The sequence below is a fragment of the Apium graveolens genome, chromosome 1 (genome assembly GCF_009905375.1).
Source record: "Apium graveolens cultivar Ventura chromosome 1, ASM990537v1, whole genome shotgun sequence".
Classification (NCBI taxonomy): Eukaryota; Viridiplantae; Streptophyta; class Magnoliopsida; order Apiales; family Apiaceae; genus Apium; species Apium graveolens.
In genome coordinates, this window is record NC_133647.1 from 53,546,771 (window position 1) to 53,557,604 (window position 10,834).

Genomic DNA, 10,834 nt, shown 5'->3' on the forward strand with positions numbered 1-10,834 from the left:
GTGTTGTGGTTGTTGTTGTGACTTGACGTCGATTTGATTTCGACGGGTAGGCCGATAAACAAAGGAAACACTGCCCGATTTTCGGGAAATTAATTCCGAAATTACGGGAACGTAACCTATAATTATCGGAGACGTCGAATAACCATATATAGTTATATTATATGAACTTAAGTGCGATTGAGACAAAATTTTACAAATAATCGATTTCCCTGTTTTTCAAATGGATGAATATATATATTTTCTGAAAATAAATACTGAACCGAGTTTCGAAGATGTGAACCATAATTGCTATGTGTATTTCAATAATACATATAAATATGAGTTCAGATATGAAATCGTATGGGTAGAATAGGATAGCGATTTGATATTAAGCTTAAACGGTTATCTGAATTAGGGTATTTCAACCCTGTAGGTCCTAGACGGAAAACCCGAGTATCGACATCGGACTCGGAACAATCTAGTGATCAGACGTTGAGATCAACGAAGTTCCAATTGAAGGGCCTGAATGTTGGGATCGTATCCAGAATGGAATAGTAGTTTGACGATAAAGCCGAACGATCAAGTCGAATCAAAGTCAACTAGTAATAGCGATTAAAGCTTATTGAGGAAAGTATTCCTGAACTTTCTTTTAAAATACTACAATTATTTATTCATTCCTATTCTAAGTTCAGAATAGCTAACTGTTTTATATTTCACTGCAATTACTATGATTATGCATGATCCTTTTATTCTTGTTCCTATAATTCGATTGCTTTCTTGAGCAAATACCCATTCTTTCGGGTGATTTGCGAACCCTGAATTGGGATGTTTTGAATTCAAAATGACTTGATATCAAAATACTCCACGGGCTGGATAGTGATATTTTGGGGATTGAGTTTTACTTAATCCTAAGGACCGGGACATGACCGGTGCCTTGAGATGGGCTGTAGTGCCTGGGGACCCGACTGGATCTATACAGGTATGTATAGATCTGCACTGTATCCTGACTGATCAGCAGGATATAGATGCGAACTAGTGTCCAGTCTAATTTGTTGTTGATTGCCATTAACGACATTCTCTCTAAAAGGTTTTATGATTCCAAAACAGGACAAAGCCCTGATTCTGGAGAAAAATTTGGGAATCGCTTGTTACATTTGGACTTATAGTTGAAGGCTGGTGACAGCCATCATTTATTCGCTCACTCACTCAAATAAATAGAATTGTTTAAAATTGTTTTAAGATTTTGTCCGAAAGTTTTTCCTTTGGTATTAATGCTTGAAACTCAAATCATATACTTGCTGGGCATTTTTGGCTCACTCTTTCTTTGTAAATTCTTATTTCTGCCAGAAACAGATAAGGATAAAAGTGAATAGCCTTGATAGACAGCAGAAGTTAGAGAAATCTCCGCTGCGAGAGGTTGAAGAAGTTAGAAGAATATGACAAGAGCCTTAGTACAAAGGTATTTATACTTGTATTCTAGTTGTTGTGAGTTGTAGAAGGTTAGATTCTTGTTTCATACCATAACCTATAAATGATCCGAATTCAAGGGGTTATTTATTTATTTCTTTATTTTATGTAATGGTTGTTTAGTGACACCAAATCTTGACCCCGAATTTGGGTTGTTACAGAAGTAGTGCTTTTACTAAATCTTTCTATTCCTGACATTCGAGATGAATTTGAAAATTTTTAATACTTTATTCATTTGACCAAAATAAGTATATCTTAACATCCGTACGGTTGGATCGTCGAAAAATTCATTTAAAAAATTTATATTGTTCATCGGGAACGAATCCAAGTAGTGCTTTTACCAGATTTTTCTATTCCTGATATTCGAGATGAATTTGAAATTTTTTAATACTTTTTTCATGTGACTAAAATAAGTATATCTTAACATCCGTATGGTTGGATCGTCAAAAAAATCATTTAAAAAATTTATATTGTTCATCGGTAACGAATCTCGTTTTGGGAAGTAGTGCTTTTACCAGATTTTTCTATTCCTGACATTCGAGATGAATTTGAAATTTTTTAGTACTTTTTTCATGTGTGACTAAAGTAAGTATATCTTAACATCCGTACGGTTGGATCATCAAAAAAATTATTTAAAAAATTTATCTTCTTCATCGGGTATGAAAAAAAATTAGTACGAGGCAACATCCAACAGTTTTCAATGAAAATGTCTTGTCTAAAATAAGTTGTGACAACAGTTTTTTTGACAAAAACCATTGTCTTAGCTGATTAACTTTTTTTTAATCTTACGGCTGATATTAAATCTACTTTTAATCAACGGCTCTAATTACACCAATTTAACAATCCAAGTGAATATTTTTTCACCAATCACATGGTGCCACCTCATCACAAGCAACGCTTCAGAAATTTCAAGAATCAGACTTTCAGACAACAGTTTTCTATGAAAAAAGGTTGTCTTAGATGAACATTGACAACATTTATTTGAACAAAAGTTATTGTGTAAGCGTAGCAACATTTTTTAATCTAATGGCTGATATTAAATATACTTTCAATCACTACTCTTATTACACCAACTCAGCAATCCAAGTGAATGTTTTTTCACCAATCACATGGTACCACCTCATCACAAATAATGCTTCATAAATTTCTAGAATCAGACTTATAGACAATAGTTTATATGAAAAAAGGTCGTCTTAGATAAACATTGACAATACTTCTTTTGAACAAACAAGGTTGTGTAGGCATAGCAATGTTTTTTAATCTAACGGTTGATATAAAATCTCCTCTCAATGAACATCTCTCATTACACCAGCTCTCCAATACAAGTGACAATGGTCTTATGAGCAAAACGTTTGTGTGATTTCGTGACATAAAACAGAAGAAAACACTTGTATGTCAAGTGATATTCAGACAACACAATGGAAGTACGTTGTTTGATTCCAGCTTAACTAATCCATTGAGAAAACACTTATCTCATTCCAACAACAGTGTTTCACAACGTTGTCTCCATTACTTTCAGAGAATGCAAAATTAAACTGTTGTATAAACTACTTCATTTACACAACATCACTTTAGAAAGGCTTGTCTGTGTCGATTACCTAGACAATAATTTTTAAAGCATTGTAGGAATGATGAAATCTTTTGATTTAAACAACACCTTATCTCATAAAATGGTTGTCTAATACGATCTGATAGACAACAGTTTTAAATCTATTATAGTAAAGGGATTCACACAACACCCATTTTCTAGTTTTTAAAAAACTGTTGTGTAAAATTTCTGGGCAACACTTTTTTGGTCAAGCGTTGTCTGATGGGTGTTGTCTGATGGTATTTTTCTTGTAGTGTAGAAATAAGAGGAGAAGATAATGAATGACAATTTGAGCCAACTAGTTCAGGCTCTTCAATAGAACCATCAATGTCGCAACTGAAGTTGAGCATCTTGCGTACATTAAACATTGGGCCGATGTGAGTGTTAGCTTCCTGGCCATCCTGAGGATGAAGTTTGAAACAAACCTCAATAGTTGGATTCAACTTAGAAATGAGACTGTCCACATCTTCAGAAAAGCATATATCTTCCTTAACTGATAAATGATAGACCCTTTGATTCACTATACCAGCATCTTCAATAGCACAGTCCACTTTTACATCCCGTGCAGTTGTACTATTGTTACTAGGATCTTTTAGAAACCATGAATGTGATATGGAAGTATCACAAGGTGCAGAAGTGATAGTATCAAAATTCACTTGGACCCTTGGTGGAATGACACCCCATACTCGTAAAGTCTCAGAAAGAAAAATTTTACAACTCTCCATTATACTCTGAAACCCGCACATGTAGTCATGAAATGTCGATGTTGGCTCAAAGTCTGTTAATGCAGCCCAGAAGATAAGGGACTGTAAAATTTCCCTTTTACGTTTGAATGTTAGTTCAGGAAAAACAGAAGCCGATATAAATATCGTTAGTGACCTTCTGTAATTGCTATTTTCTAAAATCTCCTCTTTCTTGTAATTGGGTTTAATATTATGGAAAATCTTGTAAAAGCATAAAGATTCAAAATTAAGATAGGGTTCAATCAATCAAGAGTTTTTCTTCATCAAAAGGGGGACTATTGTTAGACCCATTAGTATGTTTAGACCCATTGGATACTCTATAAATAAGGCTGAGAACCCCACTAAAAAGATGTGGGCAATTGGATCATTATTTTTGGTTCAATAGTGGCGTCAGAAGGAAGGGGGAACCTCTCCTAAACAACCACAATCACAAATCAACATGAACTCTTCATACTTACAAATCAATAGTGTATCATGGTTTTCTGATTCATTTGTCCTATCAGTTCTGGCTTCGTTGATTTCTCATTCTCCAGTGTCATATCCTACTTTATTCATCCAAATTATACATACATGTCAGTCACAGCCTACATTCCTGTTATGATCTAACAGGTTCATGAAGAAGCAATCAAGCTCAATTCAAAAAATACTCCCACCAGTAACATACTTGAAACCTAAATTTCCAATCTCATTGTTGAAGAATTTTGAAGATAAAAGCGAAGATCGAGTTACGGTATATCGTAGAGCGTATATGAAGTAATTTGTTGAGAAATCAATGGATTTAGTCAGCTGTCAGAGCTACTCCATTGTCATCATCGGTGAGTCGACGAGATGATTCAGTTGAAGAAAATGTTGAAGGAAGCCACGCATTTGTATCGAAGTATGGAGTGGAATAGTGTAAAACAAAGGTTGAAGTATGGATCAGGTACATGGTCGTTTAATGGCTTTTGGAGTGGAATGGACCAGTTCACATTGCGAGTAAGGGACATCCAAGAGCTTGACAGAATTTATTATTCATAATATAGCAAATGATGTGTTGAGGAAAATAAATTGGACAATAGTTATGCGTTGAAGAAATGAAAAGTTGCATATGAATCTAAAACAGCCTAGAGCAGAAAATGAAAAAGAAAAGAGAAAACTTTGCCAACAGCATAGAGCGAATCCAAGTTAACAACACAACTTGCGTTCAACACGTCGTTGATTCAATGGGCTATCTCCCCACTCAATAACTCCAAGATTGACGGATCTACAAGTCTCATTCATCTTCATCAATATATTATCTGTCACTTCTACTTGCTAAATATATAAAATTAATGCACTCCATGCTCTCAAGAATTCAACACTTAAAATGACCACGCAGGCTTTGTCCGACTTCATCTCCCCAATTCAACTTCGCTAAGAGCGAATCTAGAAATAACTCGCCAAGAGCGAATCTAAAGACCTTGAAGGCTCATCACCTCGCACATGGCGAATCCGAAACACCTCGCCTAGAGTGAACAAATACGCCTCACCACTTTGCATATGATGAATCCAAAACACCTCACTTAGAGTGAACAAATACGCCTCGCCACCTCGTATAGAGCGAATCCGAAACACCTCTCCTAGACTGAACAAATACGCCTCACCACTTTGCATATGGTGAATCCGAAACACCTCGCTTAGAGTGAACAAATACACCTCGCCAGCTCACATAGAGCGAATTCAAAACACCGTCTAGAGTGAACAAATACGCCTCGCCACCTCACATAGAGCGAATGCGAAACACCTCTTCTAGAGCGAATAAACACACCTCACATTGAGCTAATACAAAACATCTCGCCTAGAGCGAATAAATATACTTAGCCAAGAGCGAATATGAAAATTCCTTGCCAATACTGAATCTAACAACATCACCAAGAGCGAATTCACTCACCTCAATGGCACATGAATATCTATAATACCTTTATGTGTTCTCCAATCTTAGTTTATACATCTCGATTATTCAAGAGCTCGAGAAAAATGGCTCAAATGATCATGAAATCTACCTACACGAGTTCCAAGACTTCACGACCTCATCATATCATCAACATTGCACAACTTATATAAAGGCTAACCTCACGACCTCATCGCATCATCAACTCCACACAAATTATACAAAGGTTCACCTCACAACCTCATCACATCGTTAACTCCACATAAGTTTTACAAAGACTCGCCTCACGACCTCATCGCATCGTCAACTCCACAACTTATACAAAGGCTCACCTCACGATCTGATCATATCATTAACTCCACACAAGTTATATAAATGTTCACCTCATGACCCCATTATGTCGTCAACTCCACACAATTTATACAAAGGCTCACCTCACGACCTCATCACATCATCAACTCCACACAAGTTATATAAATGTTCGCCTCACGATCCCATTACGTTGTCAAATTCACACAACTTATACAAAGGCTCGCCTCATAAGCTCATCACATCATCAACTCCACCCAAGTTATACAAAGGATCACCTCATGACCTCATTATATCATCATCTCCGTAAAAATTATACAAAGATTCGCCTCACTACCTCATTATATATTTATATCATCATCTCCACACAAATTGCCTCCACACAAATTAGAGTGGCACGACCTCTACGCCTCACAGACTTATCAAATCATTGATTCAACTCGTTAAGTATAACAACTGAACTAGAAATTTGAGAATTATGAGTTATCAGGTCTCAAAAATTCTCCTAAAAAAGACTTCACAAAATCTTCTTGATAAATGAGTAAACTCTAATCTCCACATACATCACCCTCTCAAATAAAGAAGGCGGCAAGATAAAGCCACACGCATAAATGAGCAAAGCCCAAATACTTCAAAGGGGGACAATTGTTAGGCCCATTAGTATGTTTAGGCCCATTGGATACTCTATAAATAAGGCTGAGAACCCCACTAAAAAGAGGTGGGCAATTGGATCAGTTTTTATGGTTCAACATAGAGAATATGCAATTACTGGATTTAATAAGAGCAATATAGGCTCGAGAAATGACACATCACAATGTGAGGCCTGACACAAAGATACAAGTACTTGAAAAACTTTAGGTACATCAGGAACCATTGTTTCCTTGTGCTCCACCACGATGGACTCGAGTACATATAGGATAACATCTTTTGAATTTTTCCCCACAAACCCCTATACCCTATTATCTTTTCTCTGGATAAATGTGTTAGGGTTTATACTGAACTATTCGTTTGAAGTATATACTATTATAATAATCATTTGAGAATTTTAAATGCATGTTTTCATATTATCTGTATATTATATATTATAGACAATCTAGTATCAAATGGGATATGAGAAGATTAGATTGCCAAGCTCCTTATATAATATAATAAAGGTTCACGGTTTAAGTGGTGTTAGAAAAATCACTGGAAGGGCTGAAGTATTATTTAGAAATAGTATATCTTTACTAATGAATAATGCTTGTATACTTTGTATATAGTGAACGGGATAAAAATAGTAGAATAATTCTTTCTTTTATTCTGACAATAAAGAAGAACTAAGGTTCTATGATATTATTATTTCTTAGGTTCTTAATCCGGATATAGTGATTGGCACTTGTATTTAATGCACATGCCTTGATTCATACATTAAGTAATTTATTTTAAATTGTGAATTTATGTATTGGGCAATAACATTATATATAGAGTGGGATATTGACTATAAAAGGAAACCGTGTCCGAAAAATATATTTGGGTGATGATGTCCTCTTGAAAGCTCATAAAGATAATTGTGCTTTAATACTGCATGCATATTTGTTCTTGCACAATTATAAGGTTGAATGGATGATCAAGGATAAAAGATATTGATTAAATTAATTGTTAAAAATTAATTTAATTAATGGATATGCGATATCTTAAACATGGGGAATTTAATAAATAGATAATATGGGAGCCGAATTAAATAATTAATTTACGGGATTCGGAAAGGTAGTGTAAATAGTAATTCTTTAGTGGATTAAAATAATATTTAATAACATTGGGCATTGGCCCAGAATGTCATTGGGAGGCCAGACCTAATTGTCCATGATCCCTACTGTAGCCAATAAATATTCCAATTCTCTTAAAGCTAAAAAGAAGCGAGAACATGAAAACACGAGAACACAAAAAAGAAATAAGATCCTAGGGTTTGAGAAAGGCAGCCGTTTTTCTCAAGGAGCCATCTAGGGTTTTGGATTTTCGGCACTTTAAGGAGAGGTACACCTTGGGAGATCTAAGCCCACACTTCGTCCAAGGAAAATCACGGAATACAGCAGAAGACGTGGATTTGAATCGCTTGCGCCGTAGCGATTAAGGTTAATGTTCTGTTCACACTTATTAAATTTATATCATAAAATGCAGGGCCGATATCATATTGATCTAACAGAGGGACATTGTGAAAATCAAATAAATGCTAAGGATAAGGAGAGTGAGGTTTGTGTGACCCAAACCAGCCACATTGCAGTCTCCCAAAAGATTGTGGTGCTCAATAAGGAAATAAGCTCATTATTAGTTGCATCCTCCCAAAAGGATATGACTATTGAAACAAGCTCTCAACCAAGAGCACATGCCAAAAGGGGAGGTACACAGACCAACCTCACATCTATATAAGAAAGAAGAAATCTAAACCTATGGGGGAGTCACAGGGTGCACACACAGTGCCAACTGCAGTCCAAGACTCAGTTATTGCACCATCACAAAGTCAGGTTGATGTAGCTCCAATAATTGTGGAGCCACAGCCAAAATCACTCATAATTGAGATATATCACACACACAGTTCTCCCAAAAACTCACTGGATGTGGACATGATAAACACATCAATTCCTGATTCTCCATCTTTGAAACTCATGGAGGAGCCAAAATCCAAGTCATTCATTGATGATCAAGTCATCCGTTGATGATCAAGTTATCCGTTGATTAAGATATCCGTTGATCAAGACATCTGTTGATCAAGTCATCCGTTGATGATCAGGACATCCGTTGATTAAGATATCCGTTGATCAAGACATCCATTGATCAAGTCATCCATTGATGATCAAAGACATCCGTTGATCATCTTATGGGGCCATAATAGTGAATATGCTTTATTATGTTTTACATAATTTCTGCTGATCTTGATTATGCTACTATATGTTTCTTGTCGGTGTTATTATGCCATGTGATACTAACCCTTAGGATGCTAGAATGACATGGACATAGGAATGTATTAATTAATGCTTTAATAATGAGAGTATGTTGCTATGTTATGTGTTCTTTGTTATTAACATAATACATGTGGAATTCGAACAAATAACATATGACGATGCATCTAGATTAAAATTCTCAAAGTAAATACTAAGTGGGAGAGGGAATTAATATAAAATTAAATGCCATGGTCTTCATTATTATTTGTATGTAATTTAACATAAAGACAAATACAAATTACATATACGTCACCCATCGTGGCATATAATTTATGGTGTCTAGAATTTTAAAGAAATTTCTAGAACAAACTTCTTAAATTAATAATGAATATCGGAAGGTATACATTTCACCCATCGTGGCATACCTAGTTTCATATATTTCGGATAATTATAAGATATCATTTGATGGCATCTAGTATAATTATGTTTAATTTAAGATTTGGTGATGGTATACACTTAGCTATGAAAAGCAATATAGACCACCCCAACGTGGCCTATTATTTAGTAATAGGACCAAAGTAATATTTAAACAAATTTAGGTGGTATACATGTCACACATCATGGCGTACCAAAAACTTATGGTGTTTAAATGTTAGTGCATTAATTTTAATAATTGTTAGAGGAACCAATAGGTATTAATATGTAATGCACCCTTTGTCTGTTATGTGATGTTTTTATGCATGATTCTAAGGATACGATGGGCTTTAATCCACTGTTCACCATACTTAAGGATAACAGACTTACCAACCTAACTATATTGAATGGAAACGAAATTTGGACATTGTGTTAACTGTTGACGAGTACAAGTTTTGCACTTTGGAAACCAAGCTAGATCAGCCTACTGCTGATGCTCTTGAAGATGAGAAAGAGTATTATAAGCAATGGATTAAGGCTGATGAGATGTTGCGATGTTATATACTGGAAGCTTTTGCAGCATCATCATCAGTCTATGGCCACTACTGCGGATATGCTCTTTAATCTCAAGGAACGTTTTGGAGATCAGAATAGGGCTGCTAGGCAAGTAGCCATTAAGGCTTTAATGAACAATCAGATGGCTGAAGAAATGCCTGTAAGGGATCATGTTCTCAAGATGATGTCGCATCTGAATGAGATAGAGATCCTTGGTGCTGATTTTGAGGGGGAAACCCATATTGACATTATCCTTATGAGGTTTGTCCAAGAGTTTTGAGCAGTTTCTCTTGAATTACAACATGAACAAGAGGTTGTATAGTCTCACGGAACTCCTGACAGAACTTCAGACAGCTGAAGAATTATTTCGGAAAAGTGTCTAAGTGAATGTAGCTGAGAAAGGTTCTTCCTCTAAGCAGAAAGGTTTGAAGAAGAAGAAAAAGGCTCAGACACAGAAAATTGTGAAGGCAGTGGGAGTTCAAGGTGGTGTGAAAAAGCCTAAGGCAAAGTGCTTCAGGTGCAAGCAGTCAGGTCACTGGAAACAGGATTGTCCTCTTTCCAGGAAGACAAACAATAATGGTATGTCTCTTTCTCTAGTTACAGAAACATATGTAGTGCCTATATCTACGAGCACTTGGTGTGCAGATACATGAGCCACTGATCATGTTTGTAATTCTATCCAGGGATTCCAGCTATCCAGAATGCTTAGAGATGGTGAGATATACGTGTTCATGGGAGATGCTATGAAAGTAGAAGTAGTTACAGTAAGAATTATTCATTTATCTTTTGGTTCTGATAGGATTTTGGTTTTGGACAATTGTCTTTATGTACCTTCTTTTAGAAGGAATCTAGTTTCGGTTTCTAAGCTTGCTATGGATGCTTATAATGTTTGTTTGGATCGTAATGTTTCTATTATGATGAATAAATGAATTATATGTTCTGGTACATTGTA